General features: G+C 43.7%; 1 long non-coding RNA gene and 1 other non-coding gene across 2 annotated transcripts; both read left to right on the forward strand.

Moving 5' to 3' along the window:
* Positions 1–4,489: 4,489 nt before the first annotated feature.
* Positions 4,490–26,521, forward strand: LOC122889825. The gene is made up of 4 exons (XR_006380974.1): positions 4,490–4,558; positions 5,460–5,587; positions 25,487–25,630; positions 26,435–26,521. It is a non-coding gene; the product is annotated as an uncharacterized LOC122889825 (long non-coding RNA).
* LOC122890790 lies at positions 12,652–12,801 on the forward strand. The gene has a single exon (XR_006381212.1). It is a non-coding gene; the product is annotated as a small nucleolar RNA SNORA62/SNORA6 family (small nucleolar RNA).
* Positions 26,522–26,760: the final 239 nt, after the last annotated feature.

Raw genomic sequence — 26,760 nt, forward strand, 5'->3', positions numbered from 1 at the left:
GACCTGAGCCAAAGGCAGAGGCTTTAACCCACTAAGCCACCAAGGCACCCCGGTGTATTCTTTAAACATGGTTTTTCTTCAGTTCTTTAACATATGGAAACATAAGAATGACAGTTTTTGTCCACGTCTTTATCCATTCAACATATATCTGGAGTTCTTTGGAAATGGCTTTAATTCATCGTATTTTGTTTTTTTTTTTTTTCCCTAGTGTATAGATAGCTATACTTCCCTTTTGCCGGAGTATTGTACAATTTCTTGAGAAAATTAAGGTTTAAACTATATAATGTGGTAACTATAGAAAGTAGATCCTACCCCTGGGTTTTGAAAGGTAGCCTAAACATCAAGGCCAGATCTCTTGAGACTACATTTCACTCTGTTTTCCCCCCTACATACACATATTTGCACACTTCATATGACTGTATTTTAATTATTAACCTGAGTAGTGGAAGCATATGTCTATTTACTTATTTACTGCTGCTTAATTTTGATGTTATTTTCTAATTATACAATGATTCTCTTTTAGCTGATACTCCATGGAGTGTGCATTAAGAATGTAACAAAATTCTACTGGCTTTCTTACCACAAATGTTGTTTTTCAATTCACAAATGAAATGTGAAATTTTCACAAATGTAGGCTTTCATTTGACTTGAGCTCCCCAATACACTCAAATCAAGAAAGATTATTAAATACATAGAAAAATGGGGATTCAAATTGTGTCATGCTTTCTGCCTACGCATAATAGACATGTGATGTAAAACGGATATCGAGACAAAAGATTTAGCTTGGTTTTTAATTGTTGCACCTAAACACTGTGACTGTAGACAAATCAATCATTATGCTCTTATTTGTAAACTGGTAATAACACCAGCTCTACTTAATACTTTAATATTTATGCATTTTTACATCAAATGTTACATATTTCTACATAAAAGTTATAAAATGCATTTTATTGAGATAAAATGTGTATATTTTCTCCTGTACCACCTAGTTACTGTATAATATATAGGGTTATAAGTTACTTTCCCAAGGTTACACACTCTTAAATTGCATATTTGAAACTCAACCTTTTCTTTTTCTGTTTTTTTCCATATGAAACTATGTAAACTTATTACACAGATGTTCTTAGCTCTATTCACAATGCTCCAAACTGGAAAACTACATGTATACACAAGTATACACATACATAAACACATATGTATATATATACATGCATACACAATGGAATACTGTTTTTTTTTGTTTTTTTTTTAAATTTATTTCTTATTTATTTTCAGCATAACAATATTCATTATTTTTGCACCACACCCAGTACTCCATGCAATCCCTGCACTCTCTAAAACCCACCACCTGGTTCCCCCTACCTACCACCCCCGCCCCTTCAAACCCCTTAGATTGTTTTTCCAAGTCCCTAGGCTCTCATGGTTTACCTCCCCTTCCAATTTCCCCCAACTCCCTTTTCCTCTCTATCTTCCCATGTCCTGCATGCTACTTGTTATGCTCCACCATTAAGTGAAACCATATGATAATTGACTCTCTCTGCTTGACTTATTTCACTCAGCATAATCTCTTCCAGTCCCTTCCATGTTGCTACAAAAGTTGGGCATTCGTCCTTTCTGATGGAGGCTTAATACTCCATAGTGTATAGGGACCATATCTTCCTTATCCATTCGTCCGTTGAAGGGCATCTTGGATCTTTCCACAGTTTGGCGACCGTGGCCATTGCTGCTATAAACACTGGGGTACAGATGGCCCTTCTTTTCACTACATCTGTACCTTTGGGTTAAATACCCAGGAGCCCAATGGCCGGGTCATAGGGAAGTTTTATTTTTAATTTCTTGAGGAATCTCCACACTGTTCTCCAAATAGGTTGCACCAACTTGCATTCCCACCAACAGTGGAAGAGGGTTCCCCTTTCTCCACAACCCCTCCAACACATGTTGTTTCCTGTCTTGCTAATTCTGGCCATTCTAACTGGTTTAAGGTGATATCTCAATGTGGTTTTAATTTGAATCTACCTGAGGGCTAGTGATGATGAACATTTTTTCATGTGTCTGATAGGCATTTATATGTCTCCATTGGAGATGTGTCTGCTTTGCACCCAACACGAAATACACACAACCAAAACCACACATCAACCGCCCGAAAATGCAAAAAAGCCATCCTCAACAAGTTGGAAAGAGGACCTCAAGGAGAGCCCTCCACCCTCTCCCACACCTTAAGCAACAAAAGTCCTCCCATCAAAGCTAACCCAGATCTTCAAGTACCTGGTGGAGGTGCCTTCCCTCACATTGCAGATGCTGCCTATGAAGGCTTCAGTGCAGCTTCTGAAGGTGCAGATGCTCTAACCCCAGAAGCCTTTCTCTGCAGCAGTTTCCCTGGTCTTTCTGGCCTTCTGAGGAGGGAGGAGTGGGGGAAAGTGGAGGGAAGAGACAGGGATCCAGTTAAAAAGGAGGAGAAACAGCAAAATACAGGCAGTGGTGAGCCCTCACAACTTCCCAGGCATCCAGTGCTGCAAACTTGGCTGGAAGACCGACCACCCACCCACCCTTTCCAGGGACCAAAACAGGGACCAGGGAGTGCACGGGGCGCCCCCATGTGCACTCCACAAACTCTGGGCCCAGACCATGCTGCCTCCCACAGGCAGTGGAGATGGCAGCGGCCTGAGAGAGGCCAAGGCGGTCATGGGGAGCCGCCGACTTGTGGACTGCAGCGTGGGGCTGGGGAAGGGGCCGGCAGGGGAGAGGCTGGGCAGATCTGAAGGGAGCAGGTAGAGGCAGCCAGAGGCCTGTGGCGGGAAATGGGCCAGCTCCTTACCTCTCCCCTCCCAGGCTGGCTCCCTCCCTTTCTCCCTACCTGGGTAAATCTCCCTTTGCCTGGGAGGAATGGTAATGGCGGTGGCAGCGGCGGAGGGCCGCTGAGGAGGAGCTGCCAGGGCTGCTGCACTCAGAGCCGCCAGCCTCCAGCGGGAGCGAAGGCGCCCACTGCTGCCACAGCCTCCCCCAGCCCCAGGATCTCCATTTTAGCAGCGCGGGCCTCCCTCCGCCCTGGGTAGCCACGAAAACTTGTCGTCGCCAGCCCCCTCTAGCCCACAGCCCTCCCTCCCCTTCCACCCTCTCAGTTAACAGCAGGTACCTGGTCAGGCTCTCCTTATTGCACAAGGACACGGGTGGGCTCTACCCCGGCACTCCACCGTCCCAAAGGCCAAAGTGGCGCCACTGGAAGGAAAATGCCGTCCACGAAGTCCTCACAAACCGGCCCCCCTCCCTTCTCGGCGACAGTCCTCAGCCCTACCTCTGCCCTTCCTCAGTTGTTGTCCCTCTGGCTCCCGCTGCCACCGCTTGCGCAGCCCCCGCCGCCGCTCCGCCGCTCCACCGCCGCCATCTGCGTTGCTGCCATCTGCGCTGCAGCCGCCCCTTGAGTTGCCAACACCGCTTGTGCAGCCAACGCAGTCTGCGCAGACGCCGCTGTTTGCTCCACCGCTGCTACCGCCGCAGACACCGCCGCCCCTGCTGGAGCCCTGAACGCCCAAGCGGTTGCTGCTTGCGCAGTCCAGCTGTCTGTGCCAGTGCCGCTTGCACCGCGGACGCCGTCGCTGGTTCCGCCGCTGACGTCCTCTGCGCCGTCACCGACGCCGCTTGTGCCGCTGCCACTGCTATCCCCGCCGTCGCCACCGCTTATGCCGCTGCCGCCACCGCTTGAGCCCCAGACGCCTTCGGACCCTAAGCGGCTTGTGCAGCTGAAGGCATCCGCCCCTATGCCTCTCGGCGCCCTCAACGCCGCTGTCTGCGTCCACTGTTATGCCGCAGGGCCGCTTGCGCCTCTGACGCAGCCGCTTCCGCCGCCGCCGCTTCCGCCGCCGCCACTGTCTGCGCCACCAGCGCCATCAGCCTCCGTAGCCGCGGCGGCGCAGCCGGGGCATGCGCCCGCGGCTTAAGCGGTGTCTGAGGCGGTGCAGAGGGCGTGGGCCGAAGAAGAGGCGGCGGCGCAGGTGGCGGCGTCGCCGGACAGGCGGGGACGGCGTCGGCGGCGCAAGCGGCCTGGGCTGCACAAGCAGCGTGGGGAATCAAGTGGCGGCAGCGGCGGTGGCGGCACAGACGGTACCGGCGGCGGCAGAGTCGGCGGCGGCAGTGGTAACAGTGGCGGTGCAGACAGCGGCGTGGGCGGCGCAGGCGGTGGCGGTGCAGATGGCGGTGGCTTTGGTGGCGGCGGCATTGTCGGCGGCGGCGCAGGCGGTGTTGGCTGCGGCAGCGGCCGCGGTACAGACGACGGTGTGGGCGGGCAAGCGGCATTGGCGCAGACAGCTGGGCTGCACAAGCGGTAACCGCTTGGGCGTCCACGGCTCCAGCAGCGGCAGCGGCGGCGGCGGCGGCGGCGGCGTCAGCAGCAGCGGTGGAGCAGACAGCGGCGTCGGCGCAGATTGCGTCGGCTGCACAAGCGGTGTTGGCTACACAAGAGGCGGCTCCGGCGCAGATGGCAGCAACGCAGATGGCGGTGGGGGCTGCGCAAGCGGCGGCAGTGGCAGCTCCAGCGAGGGCCAGCAACTGAGGAAGGGCAGAGGTAGGGCTGAGGACTGGCGCCGAGAGGGAGGGGGGCAGATTTGGGAGGAATTCCTGGATGGCATTTCTCCTTCCAGTGGCGCCACTTTGGGCTTTGGGGTGGGCGGGCGGGGGTACAGACAACCCTTGTCCTTTCGCGATAAGGAGAGCCCGACCAGGTACCTGCTCTGAGCTGAGAGGGTGGAGGGTGGAGGGTTGGTGGCGAGAAGGGGCTGGCGACGACAAGTCCCCGTGGCTCCCCAGGGCCGAGGGAGGCGAGCGATGCTAAAATGGAGATTCTCGGGGCTGGGGGAGGCTGAGGCGGCAGCGGGCCCGGTCGCTCCCGCTCAGGCCTGGCTCCTCTGGTGCAGCAGCCCTGGCGCCTGCTCCTCAGCGGCCATCCGCCGCTGCCACCGCCCTGGCCATTCCTCCCAGGGAAAGGGAGATTTACCTTGGTGAGGAGGGAGGGAGGGAGCCAGCCTGGGAGGAGAGAGGGAAGGAGCCGGCCCACTCGCCGCCACTGGCCTCTGGCTGCCTCTGCGTGCCCCGTCCTATCCAGCCAGCATCTCCTCTGCTGCACCCCCGCCCTCGCCCCGGACAGCCCCACACTGCAGTCCACAAGTCCGCCTGCTCCCCGCGCCCACCGCGGCCTCTCTGGGGCTGCTGCCATCTCTGCCGCCTGTTAGAGGTTGCAGGGTCTGGGCCCTGAGGTTGTGGGGTGCCCTTGGGGGCAACCCATGCACTCCCCGGTCCCTGTTTCGGTCCCTGGAAAGGGTGGGTGGTCAGTCTCAGAGCCAAGTTTGCAGCACTGGATGCCTGGGAAGTTGCTAGGGCTGACCAGTGCCTGTGTTTTGCTGTTTCTCCACCTTTTTAACTGGATCCCTGTCTCTTCCCTCCCCTTTCCCCCACTCCTCACTCCTCAGAAGGCCAGAATGACCAGAGAACCTGCTGTAGAGAAAGGCTTTTGTGGTTTGAGCATCTGCACCTTCAGAAGCTGCGTTGAAGCCTTCATAGGCAGCCTCTGCCAAGTGAGGGAAGGCACCTCCACCAGGTACTTGAAGATCTGGGTTAGCTTTGGTGGGAGGACTTTTGTTGCTTAAGGTGTGGGAGAGGGTGGAGGGCTCTCCTTGAGGTCCTCTTTCCAACTTGTTGAGGATGGCTTTTTTGTATTTGCAGGTGGTTGATGTGTGGTTTTGGTTGTGTGTATTTCGTGTTGGGTGCAAAGGGGTCCTGTTCACCGCACGACTTGTGGGAGGACATTTGTCCAAGTTTTTGTCTCATTTCTAACGGGCCGGATTGGTTTGCCACTTGTATCCATTGGGTTATTGGTATGGATGGGCTCAAAAGGAGAGGAAGCAGGGATTTTTCTGTGGATTGGAGGAGTTTAGACGTTTTCTTTTGACCATGTGTAGAATGGTTTTAATTTGCCTGTCCTGAATTACGTTTTCTTCTCCTGAGCGATTTGGTGGTGGAGGTACAGTTATGCTGGTTGTTGTGCTTTTCCTGTCTTGAGCGGCAAATGTCTCTTCCTTTCTTGTGTTTGAAGATAAAGGTTGGGGTTGGATAAAGAAAGTGTAATTTTTTTGAAATCTGAATTGTCAGTTTGTGTTTGTTTCTTTTCTGATGATCTTCTGCAGTGGTGATGGGTGTCTTTCTAGACAGTGTTAAGGTACACATTAGTCTTTTGGGGCAGCACACAATGTCCTTTCTTTTGGAGCAAGGGGTAGTTACTTCTGTAGGTTATTACTGTAGGCTTTGCCGTTTAGCTCATTGGGTTGGGGATAATGTAAAATGGAGACCTTTGTATAGAGGCTAGTCTGCTTTTCCTTAGTTGCCTGCCATTTTCTGAGGCCAGGCCAGCTAACTTGTCAGTGTATGCTCTTAGTTGCTGGGATGGGAGGTTTGAGTGACGTAGGTTCTTCCTGTGCTTCAGTCAATGCTGAAGAAATTCCAAGATGAATAAAAACAATTTTGGTAGGGACGCCTGGGTGGCTCAGTGGGTTAAGCCACTGCTTTCGGCTCAGGTCATGATCCTGGGGTCCTGGGATGGAGTCCCGCATGGGGCTCCTGGCTCGGCGGGGAGCCTGCCTCTCTCTCCACCTCTGCCTGCCTCTGCCTGCTTGTGTGCTTTCTCTCTCCCTTTATGCCCCCCACAAAAAAAAAAACCAAAACCAAAAACAAAAACAAAACTATTTTGGTAAACGGCAGCTGGGTGAGGAAGTGGTCAGCACTAACTCAATTCGTTAGAACTTCAGGGAATAGTGGATCCCTGGATGTCTCCTTTGCAGTCTGAACTAAAACATGCTATATTCTTTTGGCTCTCAGTTTCTCTTTGGCTCTGTCACCTGGGCCTTTTTGGTTGTGTTGTCTTCCTCCCCATGGGGAAGTTCCCTTCTTCTTTCTAAGGAAAGGGAGTTTTGTGTTTGTTTGTTTATTTGTTTGTTTTTAAGGCTTATTTATTCTCTTAAAGATACTTGTTTCCTTGAGAGAGTCTATGTGGGGGCAAGGGAGGGCAGAGGGACAGAGAGAGAATGTCAGGTACAGTCTGCACTGAGCCAGGAGCCAGACTGAGAGCTCCATCCCAGGACCCTGAGATCATGACCTGAGCCAGAGTCAGGAGTTGGATGCTTAACCCACAGAGCCACCCAGGCACCCCTTTAAGTAAACTTTTTGAACTGCAGCATATATACAGAGAAGTGCACAGATCATAAGCCAAAAGCTTGAGGAACCTTCACAAGGGGAACACACCATGTGACTTTACACCCAGGACCCCAGGGTCTGTGATAACCCTCTTGAGGTTCACTTCTGCCACGGTTCTTGACTTCCGTTGCTGGGGAGCTGTTGTGCATGTTCCTGAATTTGGTGTACGTGGAGTCATCCAGTTGGATGAACTCCTGGGCCTGCCTTACGGAGAGTCATCCGTGTTTGTGTGCGTGGTTGTGAGTTTACCAGTGCTGCTGTTTCATCCTCACACTATTTTAGAGCTCCACTCTGCGTGTAGACCCTTAGACATCCTAGAAATAGGATAGCTCCTTGGTGCCTTTTAATTACCTGCATCCTTGAACACAGGTGTCTTCTTTCAGCTGTAGTGTAAGGATCAAGCCTGGTGTGTGGAACTTTTCTACAGCCCATAAACGGAGAAAGCTTTTGCCTCCTCAGTTGTAGAGTTCTATCAGTCATTGCTCTTTCAAGTCACTGGTGAAGTGGATAGAAAATGCCTGCTTTCAGGGAACCGAACGGATGTTGAAAAGGTGAGACAAAAAGGTCTTCAGTGGTGGGAGGCACGCCCATGGAATAAATGAGTCCATGGGAGAGATAGTTAGTCTCTGTGGGTACATTGGGAAAGGCCTTACTGAATCTGGGATTTAATGATTCTTGGAGGTCGTTTGTTGGGCAGGCCGATACAAGTTAGTTGTTTGTTCCCTCCTCCATCCTTGTTAAGCTCTTCCTTCACTTCAGAGGTCATCCACACCTTTCCACTTCGCCCCACAGGCTGGTAACTACCATTTACTGTATAATAACCATCACCAGCCTTATGCATCCAGGCCCGAGGCAAGCAAATCCAACTCTCTCTGCTTGGTCAAGTTAAATTACGTGGCAGTTTTTATTGCCTTTTTTTTTTCATTTAAAGATTTTACTTATTTATTTGACAGAGATCACAAGTAGACAGAGAGGCAGGCAGAGAGAGATAGAGGAGGAAGCAGGCTCCCCGCCAAGCAGAGAACCAGATGTGGGGCTGGATCCCAGGACCCTGGGATCATGCCCTGAGCCGAAGGCAGAAGCTTTAAGCCACTGATCCACCCAGGTTCCCCTCTCATTGCCTTTGAAATAAAGTCCAAATGCCAAGCATTCGAGGGGCTCTTGATTCAGTTCTTTCGTGTTCCTTTAGGATTTGTGCAAGCAGACTGCCACCAATCCCCATGTGCCCTCCACATATAAGGGTCTGTGTTTCCTGCCAACTGCTTGTGTCTTGGGCTGGGACCATGGGACCTCATTTCCATACCTTCACACCTTCTCTTCCTCTGGTTCTCTGAAATGCTTTCCCTTGCTTCTATGTCCTGGCTCACTACCGTTTGGACTCCTAGATGTCTCAGGAAGCCTTTTCATCACTCCAGTCAGGTGTAGCTCATCTTTTTGACACTTGAATTGTATTTTTATTGGCTTACCTCACCCTCCAAATCATGTACAATTCATTTAACACTTGAACAGAAGTTTTATTGGATCACCTATTACATTTTACCATTTTTGAGGGTAGGACCTTTTAAAAACAAAACAAAACAAAACAACCTAATGATTTTGAGAGAGGGAGGGAGGGAGGGTGGGGACAGAGAGAGAGAAAGTTTTAAGCAGTCTTCATGCAGACTCTGAGCCCCACATGAGGCTCCATCTGATGACCCTGAGATCCTGATCATCTGACCCTTAACTGATTTGAGCCACACAGGTGCCCCCTGAGGGCAGGACCTCTCTTTTCACATCTTTATTTTTCTATCTGTGTAGTACAGTGCCTGGCAGTGACAGGGCTTCAGGAAATGTGTATAGAATAGATGAAGATGAGTTTTAGTTTGAATCCACCTAAAACTGTTCCATCCATTTGGAAGTTTTATGTAATAAATAAGCTTTCATACTAGGGCTCGAGTCCTGTGTCTGTAATGTTACTAGGATAGGGCAAAGTTGTCTTTATGAAGTGTGTCCTTAAAAGTAGTATACCTCTTTTTCTCATTTTGTTTTTCTCACCATGGGTTGGAAATTAAACCCAGAATTTGAGTCTTGGATGCTGTAGGCAGTGCCTTGAAAGTACTTCCTGGAGTGGTCTGGAACTTCAGAGCTTGAGCACATTGACCTGAGCAACAACTCTGATGATTCCTAATCCTTTTTGGGTGTCCATTTGGTTATTTACGTGGCCGAGAAAGTCTTAAAAGTCTGCTGAGGAAGCGCAGATCTGTCATGCGCAAAATCGGTTTTGAGGAACTAGATGGGTGTGCACGTGACCTGGTGTCTAAAGGCAGTTTAAGAATGGGAACAGAACATGTTGGGTATCGATGGAGGGGTTATGCTGTCCATCGTGTAAGTTGTCTTGTGCTCATATACCTATAAGTTGGAAGTTGTACACAGAGTATATTCTGTTGAGGACTGTGGATTAATTCTGTTAAATGGAAGTCTTGACCATTCACTCCACGTATTGAGCTTTAATTTCACTTCTATGCAGTGATTGACTGTCGTGTCCAAGAAGAATTGTCAGTAAAGACACTGCAAGAAAACTGCAGTGTTATTCAGAAATCAGGAATAGTAGAAATCATAAGGTAAACAAGGGAAATTTTAATTTTTCAACAGGATTAGATAATGCTTTCCTTTCCCTCCCTCTCTCAGTTTAGAAAAACTATTTAAATGATCCTTTGGTTGAGAGAAGAAACTGGTAGAAGGGATATGTTAAAAAAATCTTACTTAAAAATTCATATTAAGAGCATTCGCAATACATTTTAAGATGAAGTTGCTTTTGCGGGGAACAGGTAATTAAAGGGGATGTAGAATGCCAGTATTATCAGCCTGTATTGGATCTTCAAATCTATCGAGTACTTGGTGGTTAGTCAGGGAGAAGATAAACCTGATGACTGCTTTCTGAGAAGAGATGACATTTCCTATGTACGGTAGAAGGTTTATACACTGTTCATTCTTTTCTAGAAGTAAAAGTTGTCAAATATCATAAGTGCCAGAATATTCCAGGTTTCAAGAAATAAAAATTCAGCTTAAAATGAACTTCAGTCAAAACCAAACCATTCTGGGGCGCCTGGGTGGCTCAGCGGGTTAAGCCTCTGCCTTTTGCTCAGGTCATGATCCCAGGGTCCTGGGATCGAGCCCCGCATCAGGCTCTCTGTTCAGCGGGGAGCCTGCTTCTTCCTCTGTCTCTGCCTGCCTCTCTGCCTACTTGTGATCTCTCTCTGTCAGATAAATAAATAAAATCTTAAAAACAAACAAACAACAACAAAATAAAGTTCTCTGGTCTTGGGGTGCCTGGGTGGCTCAGTTGGTTAAGCAACTGCCTTTGGCTCAGGTCAGGATCCTGAGGTCCTGGGATTGAGCCCCACATTGGGCTCCCTGCTCAGAAGGTCTTACTTCGAGGGAAATGGGGCACTTACCCAGGTGGATAGGAGGTAGCTACCATAATAACACCTGCTTGTAACCGGGTTAATAGCCATGTGTTCACTTTGAGTTTCAAACTTTAATAAACATGAAGGTTGGAACTCGGTTTATCTGGTACTACCAAAGCCTCTTTTGAATTTTGATCCCATGAAGGAGAGAGATTATCAGCGCATTGGTAAAATTTAAAAAATAACTAATATACTTGTAGGGTATTTTCCTGTATCATTCCATATATTCCTGATTCTCCTTTCTTTTGGTTGTGAAGATGGTAATACATGCTTAGAAGAAATTAGGGGACAAAACAACATACAGGTCACTTTTATTCTGCCCATGCAGAATTACTTTTATTTGACCGATTTATTTGTTTATTCCCTGGACCACAAATACTTGCATAATTATATTTTTCTAGGTGCTGTTTAATATGCTAGTTCATTGAATTTCGAACGTGCTATAGGTTGTAGTTCCGTGTAGGAATGGGGGTATCAGGCAGTGTATGATACAAAACTGATTGAGTCTCTGGTTTGAAAGACATCAGTTCTGACCTGTTGGTTCTCTGTGGTTCATTTTGGGTTTTTCTTCTCTAAGGAAATTTTTTTGTGATCACTTCATAGTTTTAGGGATTCCTTTTTATAGAAAATAAAGCTAACATCCAGTTTCCAGTTTTCTTTTTTTTTTTTTTTTTTGTTTTGTTTTGCTTTGGGGGAGAATGAAAATATGTCTCTGGATTCTTAGTATCTGTGGCGTGATTAACTTTGCTGAAGTCTTTCATGAAAAGAAAAAGTATGGAAGGCAATCCAGATTTAATGTCTTTCTACTAAATTTGTTTAATGTTGTGGTGCTCCAACTTTCCTATGTATCGGAATCCGCTGGAATGCTTGTTGAAACACATTGCTTGATTTCTGGCTCCACCCACCACCTTCTGGGTTTTTTTTATGAAGTAGGTCTGGGTGGGGCCTGTGAATTTGCATTTATTTCTTAGAAGTTACTAGGTGATGTTAGTGCTGCTAGTGCTGGTCTAAAGAGCGCTATTGGGAACTATTGATTAGATGATCTTAAATGCGAAAGAGAGGCCAGCCATGTTTCTTAATGAAACTGGAGATAGTTTTGATGTTACAGAAAATTGATGTAAAATTGATGTAAATTCCGTATTTCACACGGAATTTAAGAGAAGTGATATCCATTCACGTTTTTATTAATTAATTAATTAATTAATTAATTAAAATGATTTTATTTGTCGGGGGAGGTGGGGGAGAATGAGGAAGCACAAGCAGGGAGAGCAGCAGGCAGAGGCAGAAGCAGGCTCCCTGCTAAGCGGGAAGCCCCATGCGGGATTCAATCCCAGGACCCTGGGATCATGATGGGAGCTGAATTCAGTTGCTTAAGTGCCTGAGCCCACCAAGGCATCCCTACATTCATTTTTTTTTTCACTTAAAGCTGGAATTAGATGGGATTTCTTAATAAAGACATTGTGTGTAGTAGAAGAGCACTTATCAATTGGGGAACCATATCCACTAAATTTTTATCGTCCACATTGAAAAGTCAGATACTTTCTTGGGCTATTAATATGTGTGCTGGATTTCAGATACATGTAGTTTTAAAGGCTATTTCTTTGTAACGTATGTTAGAGCCAAGTTTGATAGGTTAGTAAACTAATCTTTCAATAGAATGTTGGCCAAAGAATATGAATAGATAGTTAAAGAATGACAAATCAAGTCCAGAAACATGAGAAATATATAACTTCTATTACTTCAATACAAAACAATATTTTTGGCAAGTCAGATTTTAAAGACTACAAAAATCTTAGTGCATCTTGTAAGAAGTGGACATTGTAACAGCCTTGGTGGCTAAGATAAGCTGCTTTGATTTTTTGAAGGCCAGTTGGTAGCAATTCCTTTAAAAATATTTTTAGCTTGTGACCCAGCATTTGCACTAGGAATTAGTGTTCTCTGCATATACATTTTCTGTGTAAGTTCGTTTGTTACATCATTATTACAACAAAAAATAGCTGCCTGGCCAATGCACTCATTAAATGTTGGTAGTATGCTTCATGAGGGGCAGGTCTTTTGCTAAGACCACAAGGGTCTGTGGCCCAAAAAGTGGAGTTTGAGAGTAATTCTTGCTGCAAGTTAAAAACAAACAAACAAAACAGTCTACATAGAGGTCAGGGAATTGATACAAAACTGTGTAATAGTTACAAATATTTTGCAGGTCTTAATAATGTCAGCTTTACTTTTCATATGGTAAAACAGGAAATAACCCAAATGTCCTTCAGTACATGAGTGGCACATCCATACCAGATGGAATACTTCTCAGCAATTAAGAAGGAACAAACTCTGGATGCATGCAGCAACTAGTGTGGATTTCAAGGGCATGATGCTGAGTGGAAAAAGCCAATCTGTACAGGTCACACACTGTAGGCAGCCATTCACGTTTTTGTTATCACAAAGTTAGATTAGCAGTCACCGAAGGGTTAGGGCTGATGAGGTTGGGGGTGGGGTGGGTGGTTGTGACTGGAAAGGGGTACTGAGAGGGAATGTTTTTGTGTTGATGAAATCTGATCTTGATTGTGGTGGTTGTTACCTGAATCGACACTTGTGATAAGGTGACCTAAAATGGTACACATGCATCCCAATGTCAGTTTCCTGGTTTTGATGTCCTGTAATCCAGAGGATGCAACCCTGTCTGGGAAATGGGGTGGAAATTATATGGGACTTCATACTGTTTTTGCAACACCCTGTGAATCTGTAATTATTTCAAAGTAAAATGTGAAGTTTTAGAAAGAATATCTAATAAAAGGAAGTGTTCAAAGTATTAGAATAAAACAAGTTTCAAAGTGATAAAACATATGATCCCACCTTAATATTTCATATCACTTAACACATTTACCTGGAAGTAATGGGTGATCAAAATATTCTGAGCAGTAGCATGGTGGGTTCTTTTGGATTCTTTTGTGAGTGTGTGTATGCTTCTCTATAATGTTGATAGTTTAGATGAGCTGGTATCACTTATGTCGTTTGAAAAACTGTATTCATAATAAGTCCCAAAAATCTAATTCTGGAGTGTTGAAATTTAAATAACAGTTACATTGAGATTGTAAAGTTTTGTTTATATTGGTTACACCAAGTTAGCATTTAAATAGCTCTTAGCTGAGATTGGAGAGTATATTTATCCTCTAAAACATGTTGTGTATGTAAATTTAAAGCTGGTTTTTGATCTTGGTATGACAAATGTCCTGTTTGATGTTCTGACTCCCCAGTGTTGTCCAATGTAAGTATATACATTGCAGGCCACATGAAATTTCAAGCTTCATTAACCACATTGAGAAAGTAAAAAGCAGGCAAAATGATTGTTTTTAAAGATTCTATTTATTTTTTGTCAGAGAGCAAGAGCGAGAGCGAGAGCTCGAGCAGATGTGCTCTCAAGCCAGAGAGCCCCTGTGGGCACATGCACAATCCAGGGGGGAGGGGCAGGCAGAGGAGTCAGACCAGGCAGAAATGAGAAGCAGGCTCCCTGGTAAGCAAAGAGCTGGATGTGGAATTTGATCCCAGGACTCTGAGATCACAACCTGAGCTCAAGCTTAATTAACTGAGCCACCCTGGTGTCCTTTGTTGAAATCATTTTTAAGAAATTTAGTTTGTTTAATCAGTTATATCCAGAATATTATCATTTCAATATGTAATCAGTATAAAATCACAGTGAGATGTTTTACATTCATTTTATCATACTGTGATAAAAATCATACTGATGTGGGAAACAGAGGCAGAAGAAACATTATTAAATTTCCTTACCTCCTGACAAGCCCTTAAAACAGGCAGAGTGACTCTCCTCTAGGGACTCAACTACCTGACCTTAAGGGCTTGCTAAGGGCAAAGGGAAGTCCTAGCCTGACCGACCCCCTACCCCTCACCAGGACCCTGTGAGCACTTTAACAATTCCTTTGGAAACTTTATCTCTAAACCTCCCAGATAGTGTTGACGATCATTCCCAAGCATATGGCCTACTGATAGACATGTAAAGGGTCTCACAAAAAGGTTTTACTACTAGTAGTGAATAACCTTTCCCCCCAAAAATAGATGGCCCCTCAAGGTCCTAGAAACCTTGCTTCCAAAATTCCTTAGAGACTGACACCATCCCTAATCCCTTCCCACCTTACAAGTATATACTAGACCACTCCTGAGAACCCCAGGGCAGCATCTCTTCCTGCCCACAGGTCCTGTCCCCATACTTTAATAAATCACCATTTTGCACCAGAGAGGCCTCAAGGATCCTTTCTTGGTACTGAGCTCCAGACCTCACCCAACCAAACCTCACCTATGTTCTAGAAGTTCATCATTTGGCGTCCAACTGGGTCTGTGAGTCTTTACATTTGGACTCTGAGCTTTGGTGCAAAGTTGGTGAGTCTGTTCTCGCTCCTTCCTTTACTCTCACTTCAGGGCTTTTCAAGGAGTATGGTCTTATTGGGACACTTGCATGTCAGTTGCTTAGGCTTTAATCCTCTAGCCCGTGGCTAATCTACAGGGAAGAAAACATCAGATTTTTGGCTGGAAGTTAGTACGCTGGCCGGAATGGTAATAAGACCCAGAAACTTGATGTCGTCTCTTTATTCCTGTTCTTACATAAAGTTGGCTTTCTTGGGCACGGGACAGCCATCTAAGTCACCAGGAAGGACCGCTGCCATTCTTAAGACTCCCATGTGAGGTTTCTTCCTGAATGATCTAATGTGATCTCCTCCACATGCCTGGCCTAGCCACTTCCTGCCATGGGACCTCCACTGGAAGATGGCCCAAAGCAGTACCCGATTGAATTATAACACAACCGGGGATCGTTTCCTAGGGAAGTGGGCGGTAAGGACCCCATGTGTTGGAATGTCACATAGACCATGATGGGTTTCAGTCTTTACTGTTTCACAGGGTGAATGAACCTAGGGTGCCTTCATTGTTTATGCCTAAGCCATCATTGCTCTACACCAGGACTCAGACCTAAGGGCGTTTTGCAGAATGTGTTTGCCTGAACGAGTGAGCTAGTCAACTCCCTCCTGACATATTGGGTGATTATTATGTAAATAAGCCTTCTAGAAAACCCAGGTTGCTAGGCCACCCCTAGGAAAGGGGACTCTGACTTTCCCTCTCTCTGTTTCTCCTCATAGATGTGGGGGCTTCTCCTTTACTCATGTCTGTGTTAATGGCTATAACTGGAGCCAACTGGGGTTAGTCTAACTCGAGATGGAGACTTTGAGGAATATTCCCAGGCAGCTGCCAAAACTCCCTTTGTTTCAGGGAAATTCCCTTTCTTCTTTGGCCTGACATGGACTGCTTAACCCCTCCTTCCTGGCGGGAAAACATGGCTTCTGCTCCTCTGTTGGAGCTGTCCTTTTAACCATTGCTGGTACTCTAAGGTTTGCTCTTCCAGACTAAGGAAACTTTTTTCTTAAGAGGTCCGTGACTTACAACAATGTAAAAATATTTATTTGTAAATAAAACATTCACCTTTTCTCTCTATCTGAACCCTCTAAAACTCAAAAGGTCTCAGTAAGTGTTTTCCTCCATGGCAATCAGTCATTTGAATAAGTTCAGTAAGAATCTGTTCTCCTTGTAATAGAACACCACGGGAAGCATGGGTTATTTTACCAAGGCTTTGACTGGAATGCCCTATTTGAGAAAGACAAAAAGAACAACTCAGATATGACCAGACAGCTTTAAGGAACTAAGGTTGCCTTTTTGAAACCTGGAGCCATAAAGCCCCTTGGAACTGTTGGCCCAATACCTGGCTTCCAGTGTTCCCAGCAGCCTCACCAGGTGAGTAAAGAATGTCACTTCCTGGCAGGTGCTGGAACCTCGGGATACCCTGGGGGACCTCAAGAAGAGGAATTCACCCCAATCGACAGGTATTGCAGGCATGTCTGATGGCAAGTACATGGCTTGGCTTCTGGCCTGGAGAGGCTATAACAAGTTCAACCTAGAAATTCCTTACAAGAAGTTCCAGTAAAGCAGATTCTAAAAGATCTATATGATCACTCACTGTTCTTGCTGAGCTTATATAAATAATTAGGCCACATTTGTTAAAACTGGACTTGTTTTTCAAATAAACTAGTCCTGATTTGGCTATCTCTGGAAATGAGGGTTATTTTAGAGAGACAAACTATGTTTTAATAACACCTTTATGAAGGTTACATTCTAGATTGGATTGTCTTTAAATGTTTGTTTACCTAAGCTAAACAATTTGAGGTGAACTTCAGAAAAGTTGCACAATAGCTCATTCAGAGGATCTTCTTGCATTTTTATTCTGGGGGGGTTATAACAAGAGCCCATGGCACTTGGTTAAACAACTGGAAAATATAATTGATTCCCAAACAATTGTATAACTTAACTATGACCTTGACCATTGTACTTCTCTATAGAGCATAACTGTTCAGATGTTACTGATCTTGCTTACTGTATTTGGCCAGATTTAAGATGCCCCTGTATAAAATACAAATGATAGTTGGTTTACTGATGACAGTAGTTTTCATGAAAAGAGTAAGAAAATCTAGGTGTGCCATAGTGCCCACTAGCACTTTGCAATTTCCAAAGCCTTAAAAAGTTAAATATTTCCTGCATTCAGCCTGGCATCCACAATCTTCTGGAAAGGTAGAAAAAACGAATCATACTTTAAAATGTCATATTACTAAGCTTAGTCTATAAACCCAGGAAAATTGAATTACTCTCCTACCAATAGGACTTCTCACGATGAGAACTGCTCCAAAACAACCTCTAGGACTCCGCCCTTTTGACTTATTACATAATAATATTATATAATAATGATCATCATAATTATTATTATGTAGTAATGAGTTATTATATATATGTATATAAAATATCTCTTTCCATTGATCTGTCATTGGATGAAGATTATAATGCCTTATTAAATACTCACTAGAGGCTGGTTTAACTTATAAGATACTCAGTGAAGATACTAATCATGTACTCCCCAAACCTGATTTAATTATAGCTGAAAACCCACCCCATGTAAATCTCAGGGACACTGTTTATTTAAAAAAAAAAAATTGGAAGTCACATACAACAGAAAGCCTACATCCAAAATGGAAAGGTCCCTATCAGGTCATACTATGTACTCCCACTGCGGGAAAGCTAGATAGACACTCTTCCTGGGTGCATATATCTAGAGTAAAACCCTAACCTCCTTCACAGGGACCCAGTGAGCAAATGAATGTGCCTTCTTACTCCTGTGAGCCCATAGAAGACCTCAAACTTCTCTTCAAGCCAAAATGAAGGTTGTAATTCTCTTTATCTTCCTTTCACCTATCTTAACTGACAGTTCCTTTCTACAGTGGGCACACCATTATACTGAACTGCATAATCAGTTTGTTGGATATGTGGAATTTTGCCTATGTCAAGTACATCCAGGTTACCCTGGTGTGTTTTGCCTTTACAGGGCACGGATTGGCATTCTCTGCAGGATTATATTTCAGATATAATATATGGAGACAGTATGTACCAGGATAACTCTATCACTAACCCAGATGTTTCTTCCTGGGCCATCCTCATTGAAACATGGAGTTCACCAGGACCCCATGACCAAGCTTTTTCATACTCTCAAACTATTAAAGTCCTAACTGACCTTACAAGCCCACAAATTAATACCCACCAACTAGGGCCTAAGCCTAAGCTACAAAACCCTCCTCATCGCTATACCAAGGATGGCATATATCAAATTTGGGATACATATTTGTGGGTCCTACCCACCATCGGACAGCTCAGTCAAAAGGCAGTTTTAGGCCAGGACCAAAGAAATCATACATATGATACATGGGCAAAATGCACACAACATCTGGGATGGCTATCATTAGAAATGTGTTCTGAAATAATAGTACTCCAGGCTACTGACAGGTTTGCTACTGATTGGGTAAGGTGACCTGGCATTAGATGGACAGCTTCAGATGGAACCAACTAGATATGTGGAACTAACCTATGGCCCTGGCTTCCTCCAGGGAAGATAGGTCGCTGCACCTTAGGATTTGCCTGGATTCATGGGCGTGATACTATAATCGTCACTACTCCAGCTAATCTCCCAGTTTAAAGCAAAGATGACACGATCTGTTTTTAAGTGGTATGATCACTTCACATCCATTTTTGCTCCATCTGTGGGACTAGAGGATTTCATTTGGCATGTAGAAGCCCTTAATAAATATACTGCAAAGGCACTCAGTGATTCACTAAATAGCATCTCCTTACTTACTATCGAAGTCTCAATGATGCACAAGGCAGTCCTACAAAATAAGATGGCCTTAGATGTCCTGACAGCAGCATAGGGTGACACATGTGCAATTATCAAAGCAGAATGTGTGTACATCCCAGAATATCACAGAAATGTCACGGGACTAATAAAAGATAAGAATACCCAGATTGAGGCTCCGCAGGATCCTTCTCTCTCTCTCTCTCTCTCTCTCTCTCTCTCTCTCTCTCTCTCTCAGTGATTGGTTAAGTTCCTGGTTTAAAGGAGGACTGTGGCCAACAATTAAATATCTCCTTTTTGGCTTTCTCATCCTTACGGCCTTGATAATCTTAATGTGTTGCCTTGTTCAGTGTTTCTCTGCTTGGTGCCGAGCTCCATTGCTGCAATGACTTCATGACGACAGATGATACTTACCACGCAGAGACACTTCCTCACTGTCAGCGCTGGATTCAGCTGCCTCCCTCTTTTGTAACTTCCCTACACGTTCCTCAACTGATCAATGTTGAACCAAGTAGGTAGGGACAACTCTACACCCCTATTCAGCAGGAAGAAGTTACAGAAGATGAGCCCTTCCATCTTCAACTACTGTAAAGTTTTAAGGGTCAACATAGTTCAGGGGGGAATGATGTGGGAAACAGAGGCAGAAGAAAAATTATTAAATTTTTTTACCTACTGACAAGCCCTTAAAACAGGCAGAGTGACCCTCCTCTAGGGACTCAACTACCCCCACCTTAAGGCTTTGCTAAGGGCAAAAGGAAATCCTAGCCTGACTGACCCCTACCCCCAACCAGGATCCTATAAGTCTACTTTAACAATTCCTTTGGAAACTTTATATCTAAACCTCCAAGATAGTGTTGACAAACATTCCCAAGCATATGGACCACTGGTAGACATCGAAAGGGTCTCACATAAAGGTTTAATTACTGGTCATGAATAACCTTTTCCCCAAAACAATAGCTAGCCCCTCAAGGTCATAGAAACTTGCTTCTAAATTCCATAGAGACTGACACCATCCCTAACTTATTTCCTCCCCAACTTATAAGTACATAATAGACCACTCCTGATAACCCCAGGGCCTCTCTTCTTGTCTACCGAGCCTGTAAATGTACAAAGAACACCTCAGCATTCTTTATGAAGAACTCATTTCTGATTTTGGTGAATATTAGCAGCATGAAATTCTGCAATTAGAGTGTTTTTTTTTCTTTATTGAACATTTGTGAGGATTGTGGAATGTGGCTGTCCAGACTAAGTGAAATTCGATGTAATGATGTTTCATAGGTTTTTTTTTTTCTCAGTGCTTTAGGGTGTCTTTAAAGTTTCAGTATACACAGTGTCTGTTTATTGCCATTTCTTTGTGGATAAAAGCTTTAAAAATATAACATTGAGGATATTATGTATGTGTAGACACATATGCAGGTTGGGATTTTAAACCCTGGGTTGCAGTTAAATTCATGGAACTGATTGATTTCTTGGTTCCTCCAGTTATGCTGTGATTTATGTCAGTTTTGGCAGTTTCTAATGCAATAATGAAATATCTTGATGCCAAATTACTTGTCTAAAGTTTATTGAAAATAATTTATTGGTAATGTCTCACTCCTCCACCCCCAGGGTATGTCAGTAGCTACTTATACTATATTTCCAAATTTCTGAATAGGAAGGTTTTCTCTGTTAAAACTTGTTGGCAAGAGTATGTGTAGTCGGGGATGCCAGGTGGGTCAGTCGGTTAAGCGGATGCCTTTTGCTCAGGTCATGATCCCAGGGTCCTGGGATCGAGTCCCCACATCAGGCTCCCTGCTCGGCGGGGAGCCTGATTCCCCCCCGCTCTCTCTCTTTGCCTCTCTGCCTACTTGTGATCCTTGTCTATCAAATAAATAAATAAAATCTTTAAAAAAAAAGCACTTGGCAAATGACTTAGATATACTGCCAATATTCATTTACTTCCTCTCTTTAGTTTTTAATTTTACTCTTTGTATAGCCCCTCTTTAAAATTTTGTTTGTTTTTATTTAATTTCTTTTCAGTGTAATAGATTTCATTGTTTATGCACCACACCCAGTGCTCCATGCAATACCTGCCCTCCATAATACCCACCACCAGGCTCCCCCAACCTCCCACCGCCCCACCCCTTCAAAACCCTCAGATTGTTTTTCAGAGTCCATAGTCTCTCACAGTTCATCTCCCCCTCCAATTTTCAGAATTTTTTTAAAAATTTACTTACTTACTTATTTAGAGTATATGAGGTCCTCTTTTTCCATCCTCATTTCTGTGAAATTTGGTGAGATTGTGACGGGATTGCATTGACTCTGTTGCTAGCACTGTCCAGTAGCAATAAGTTTTTGTAATGAGGGTAATGTTTCCCATCTACACTGTCCAGTATGACAGTGACGGACAACATGTGACTTGAGCACTTGAAAAGTGATTAGTAAAATTGAGGAAACAAATTCTAAATTTTATGTGATTTTAATTAAATGCAAATGTAAAGAGCCATGTTACTAGCGACTGCTGTGTTGTGTATCATAACTACAGGTCATTTTGAGGAAAATTGATTTTAACATTAATAAGTTTTCTCACCTACAAGCATGGTATGTCTCTTACTCAGTTAAGTCTCTGATTCTCTCATCAGTGTTTCATATATTGTAGCACACAGATCTCCTCCATATCTTTTTATATTTATCCCTGAATAGTTAATGTGTTTTTTTATGCTATTGTTAAGTTGTACTTTATGTTTTATTTCCAGTTGTTGGTAATATGTCAATAATATTGTATTTATTTTAGTATTTTCATGTTTCAGGTATGAAATAACTTTGCACTCCTGGTATAAACTCAATTCTTTATTATGTGTTACCATTTTTATGTATTGCAGGATTCAATTTTCTAATTTCTTAAGGAGTTTTGGTTCCATATTCTTGATAGAGCTGGATCATTCTCTTGTGTTGTCTTTATTTTTGGTGTTCTGGTAATGCTGACTTCATAACACTGAGTTGAAAAGTGTGTTCTTTTGGGAAGGAAGAATTGGTGAAGAATTCTTTCTTAAATTTTTGGTAGAAATTCACCAAAGAAGTTGTCTAGGTGGCGGTATTCTTTTGGTTTTGTTGTTTTAATTGTTGAAGTCTTTAAGTACAGCTCAGTTATTTTAAATATATATAGGTCTTTTTACTTCACCTATTCTTATGTAACCTTTGATAATTGGAGAAATTCTTTGAGACATCTCCTCTAAGCTGTCACATACACAAATTGTAAGTTTCCCTTATCCTTTTAATATCTATAAGACTTGTAATGATGTCTTTTTCTTGATTCTTGGTAGAACTTGCATCTTCTTTTTTCCTTTGACTTAATGTACTTTTCCGTTTTTAAAACCTTTGGAAAGACAATCTTTTAAACTAATAGAAAAAGACAAAGAAATACTCATTTCCTAAATTTAAGAAATGTTAACTTTGGGGCGCCTGGGTGGCTCAGTGAGTTAAGCCACTGCCTTCAGCTCAGGTCATGATCTCAGGGTCCTGGGATCCAGTCCCGCATCAGGCTCTCTGCTCAGCAGGGGTCCTGCTTCCCTTCCTCTCTATCTGCCTGCTTCTCTGCCTACTTGTGATCTCTGTCTGTCAAATAAATAAATAAAACCTTTAAAAAAAGAGAGAAATGTTAACTTTTTTTTGTGTATTTGATTTGGATAGATTTTTTTCAATTAAGATTTTATTTATTTATTTGCCAGAGAGAGAGAGAGCGAGAACAGGCAGACAGAGTGGCAGCAGAGGCAGAGGGAGAAGCAGGCTCCCCGCCAAGCAAGGAGCCTGATGTGGGACTCAATCCCAGGATGCTGGGATCATGACCTGATCCTAAGGCAGCCGCTTAACCAACTGAGCCACCCAAGCGTCCCTAATTTGTATAGTTTTGATTAAAATATTCAAACACTGAACAGTTTGCAGGAATTGAAACAGTGAGCACGTCTTCTTTTTCTCCCTTAGTGCCTTTCCGAACCACCATTACTGAAGGAGATCTATATCATTCATTTGCATATTTCTCTATTTTTTGGTGCATGTTTGTATGAATTCATCATCTGTATAAACCTTTTTTCTAGTTGGAAAATCTGTCTAAATGGTGTGCTTTATATATCTTTTTGCACCTTGGGTTTTTTGTTTTTGTTGTTGTTGTTGTTTGACTTAGCATTGTGTGACATACAACCATGTTGATACTGGATCTAGCATACATAAACAGAATTCCAATTTTCTTGTAGAATACCAACAGTTTGGGGTTATCATATTTCAGGTCTAGAAATGAGAGTGGAAAATGGGAGGGTGGTAAATGGTATTCAAATCTTTTACTGTACATTTTCCTTATCCAGAAGTATAAACTTCTTTTCATATGTTTGTTAGCTGCTTGAAATTCTTCTGTTTGTTAACTGTGTTGGAATGTTAAGAAAGTATAATCTTCTGAACATTGTTCCCAGAGTTATAATTTGAACTTTGGTGTTCCTTTCATTTAGTGCCTTTATACACTTTTCTTTTTTTTTTTTTTAAGATTTTATTTATTTATTTGAGAGAGAGAGAGTGTGAGAGAGAGCATGAGCGAGGAGAAGGTCAGAGAGCGAAGCAGACTCCCCATGGAGCTGGGAGCCTGATGTGGGACTCGATCCCGGGACTCCAGGATCACGCCCTGAGCCGAAGGCAGTCGTCCAACCAACTGAGCCACCCAGGCGTCCCATAGTGCCTTTATACACTTTTCTTATGTTTTCTGTTCTTTGTCTTGTTACCTGTAATTTCAGGGTGCAAAAGGACAAGAGTATGTGCCCATCTTGATTTTCTTTCTTTTATAAGTTTCAAGTAATGTAAGGATGTTACAGTTTTCAGATGGCTCCTTTACTGTTGCTTTTTACTTTGAAATGGGAAGGAAAGCTTCTCCACCTTTACTCTCCGCCTTCCTTTTTCTGGCAGCTGTCCATTGCATGTGAAGACTTGCTGGGTGCCATCAGTAGGTCACCAGGTGGAATGGGGATAGCTTTGCATGCTTTATGTGGAGTTAAGAGACAAACCGGGCTCCCAAAAGATTTCCACTAACCAGATATCCTATCAGATGGGAGTTGAAGGTGTCAAGGTGCTAAGAACCTAGGTTGGTGATTTGAACTAACTTGGTAAACTTGGAATTAATAATAAAGTGTATGCCTTTTGGTGTGTCCTACAATCTCGAAGGCATGGCTTCATCTGTACCATACCTTTCTGAATGAAGAGATTGTTCCAGGGTTTTTGGTTAAAAATTTAACTCTACCTCTAGAGATTGTTTTTTTGCAGCTCGATGTAGAAGTTTTCAGTGCTGAATTTCTTTCCTGTGTTTGTTCTCTGGTGTTTAAGAATCAGTAGCTAATGATTGACTGAAATCACTTTTCTTTGCTCTGCTGTGTGGAAGGTTTATACCCCATAAAAAAGATTCATATATTGCAAGACTTAAAACGTGATGCAGCCTCAGAATATGTGAGCTACTGGTATTCTGTAGAGGTAGCAGTGTAAATATGCTATGTTGAAATTTTTTTTAACTTTGAAAAAAATTTATCTTGAAACACTTGATTTATATGCAGTTGTAAGAAATACTAGAGACATCTCACATCTCCTATAACCTTTATCCTGTTTTTCCCAGTGATAATGTCTTGAATGACTGTAGGAAAAGTAACACATCCAGAAACTTGACACCGACACAATCCAGACTTTATTTAAATTCCCAAGTTTTACTTAGACCTATCTGTGACGTTGTCAGGTGGAGGAAATGAGAAAGAAAGAGAGTGTATGCGTAATTAGTTGTAGGTAATGTTACCATACATGTAGTTTGTAATGCCACCATCACAGTAAAGATACAGAGTAAGTCTGTCACAAGAATCCCTACAGTCCTGTCCTCTGCTCCCAGCCTCTTTGGCAACCACTCATCTGGTCTCTCTCCAGTGATGTTGTCATTTCAAGAAGGTTTTGTAGATGGAATCATACATATGTTACCCATTAAGAGTAGATTTTTTTTCACTTAATCATAATTTATTTAAGGCGAATTCAAATTGTGTGTTTTACTAGTTATCCCTTTTTTACTCTTCAGTTGGTATTCCATGCTGTGGACATTCTTCAGCTATAATATCCACCCATTGTAGGGTATTTGAGTTGTTTTCAGTTTTGGGCTATGATCAGATAAAGCTGCTAGAAACACTTATGTAAAGGTTTGGGTGTGAAAATAGGTTTTTCTTTCTTTAGAATAAATGCCCAAGAGTATACTTACTGAGCAATGTATTGACTGTGTTTTGGCTTGTTTTTATTTTTTTTTTTTTTTGACCAGGTAGATGAGAATGAAATACCTGCTGTTAGACATTGCTAAACAATGCACCTTAAATGGAAAACTGTCCTCTTAAGTTCCTTTTAATTCTATTACAGTTTGTGTTTGAAAATACAATCTTTTGCCTTTGGTAACTGTGAGAATATGTTGAAAACTAAATTAGCTTCTACTAAAAATTTTGGAGGGTTGGGTTTTCACTTATAACAGCATTTTTAAAATATTATAATACACAATTCACCTGTCAAACGATTTAGCGAGTGTATACATGTGTCCATTAAACAGATATTTATGGAGAGAGGGAGAGAGAATCCTGAAGCAGACGCCCCACTCAAGATGAAGTCCAACGCCAGGCTGGATGCCAGGACCCTGAGATCGGGACCTGAGCTGAAACCAAGAGCTGACCGCGCATACCATTTGGTTTAAATGGTAAAGATGTTTTTTAATTCCCAAGATACTCATTGAAGGGCAAAGGTCAAAATGGCTTCAGATGGCCTTAGAGATCAAGGCTCCCTCTGCTACTTCTTGGTTCCCTAAGGCTGGTTCCCTCAGTTGGCAGAAGACCTTCACTGGTAATTTGGGCGTCAGCTCCTGGTTTAGAACACTAAAACTTTGGTTCCCTGTAGTGTACACCAGGGAGAGTTTAGGCTACCGTAGCATTATCCAGGTTGTGTAGATCAGAGTTCCGGCTACTGCACCATTTTCTAGGTTGTAGCTATTATGTTTATTGGTACCTCGTTTTCCCACTGCGACCTGCCTAAGGGATGTGGAAGAACTGGTACCTATTACAGAGCTGGGGGAAAGGCTTAGGAAGTCATTCAGGTGAGTTTTAGGAAACAATCTTGGAGCTCTTTTCCCATAGACATAGAACTTGTGGTGGAACAGAGTTGTCTGACTGGCTCTTGCCAGTGAGTTTGCTGAGGGAATAAATGGTGGCAGGTCTTCTAGGTGAGGTATGAGGTGAGGTGCTGTGCTCTGTAGGGTCCTGGGAAGGGAGTTAGGCCCCTGAGGAAATAAAGAGAAGAAACGGCTGCCTGCGAGGGGTGGAACGGTGAGGGGCTGTGTACGTGAGCACCAAGACAGATGGCTGAGTCTGCTGAGGTTTGTAATGGTGCCTGAAATGTGCCTCTGATGACCTTTGGAGGTAGCTGATTGTCCTCGTTGACCTGCTTCCTGAGAACTGGGCCAGAACCTATTGACCTCCCCTCACCTGCCTCGTTTCTTCCCTTCTAGGTCTGCAGTAAGCCTCAGCTACTGGCATGACCCTTCCATCCAGCATTGTATAAGACTAAGGAGAAGAAGGCCTCCAGAATTAACAGAGGCAAGTGACTCCCTCCCTCCCAATGTCCCCTCATCAGCCCAGAGGCCTGAGGTTTTAGGGGTTCCTTCTTCAAAAGAGAGAGTTCCAGTGTTCACGCTTTCCAGTGGCATATGAAAGTGCTCATTTCCCAACATCCTCACCAGCACAGGGACCTTTTCATTGTGGTTCATCTGTTATGTGAAAAATGTGATCTTACAGTATATTTATGTTATTGTATTCCTCTTATTTGGGGGCTGAA

This window comes from Neovison vison, chromosome 11 (genome assembly GCF_020171115.1).
Source record: "Neovison vison isolate M4711 chromosome 11, ASM_NN_V1, whole genome shotgun sequence".
In the NCBI taxonomy this organism is placed as follows: domain Eukaryota; kingdom Metazoa; phylum Chordata; class Mammalia; order Carnivora; family Mustelidae; genus Neogale; species Neogale vison.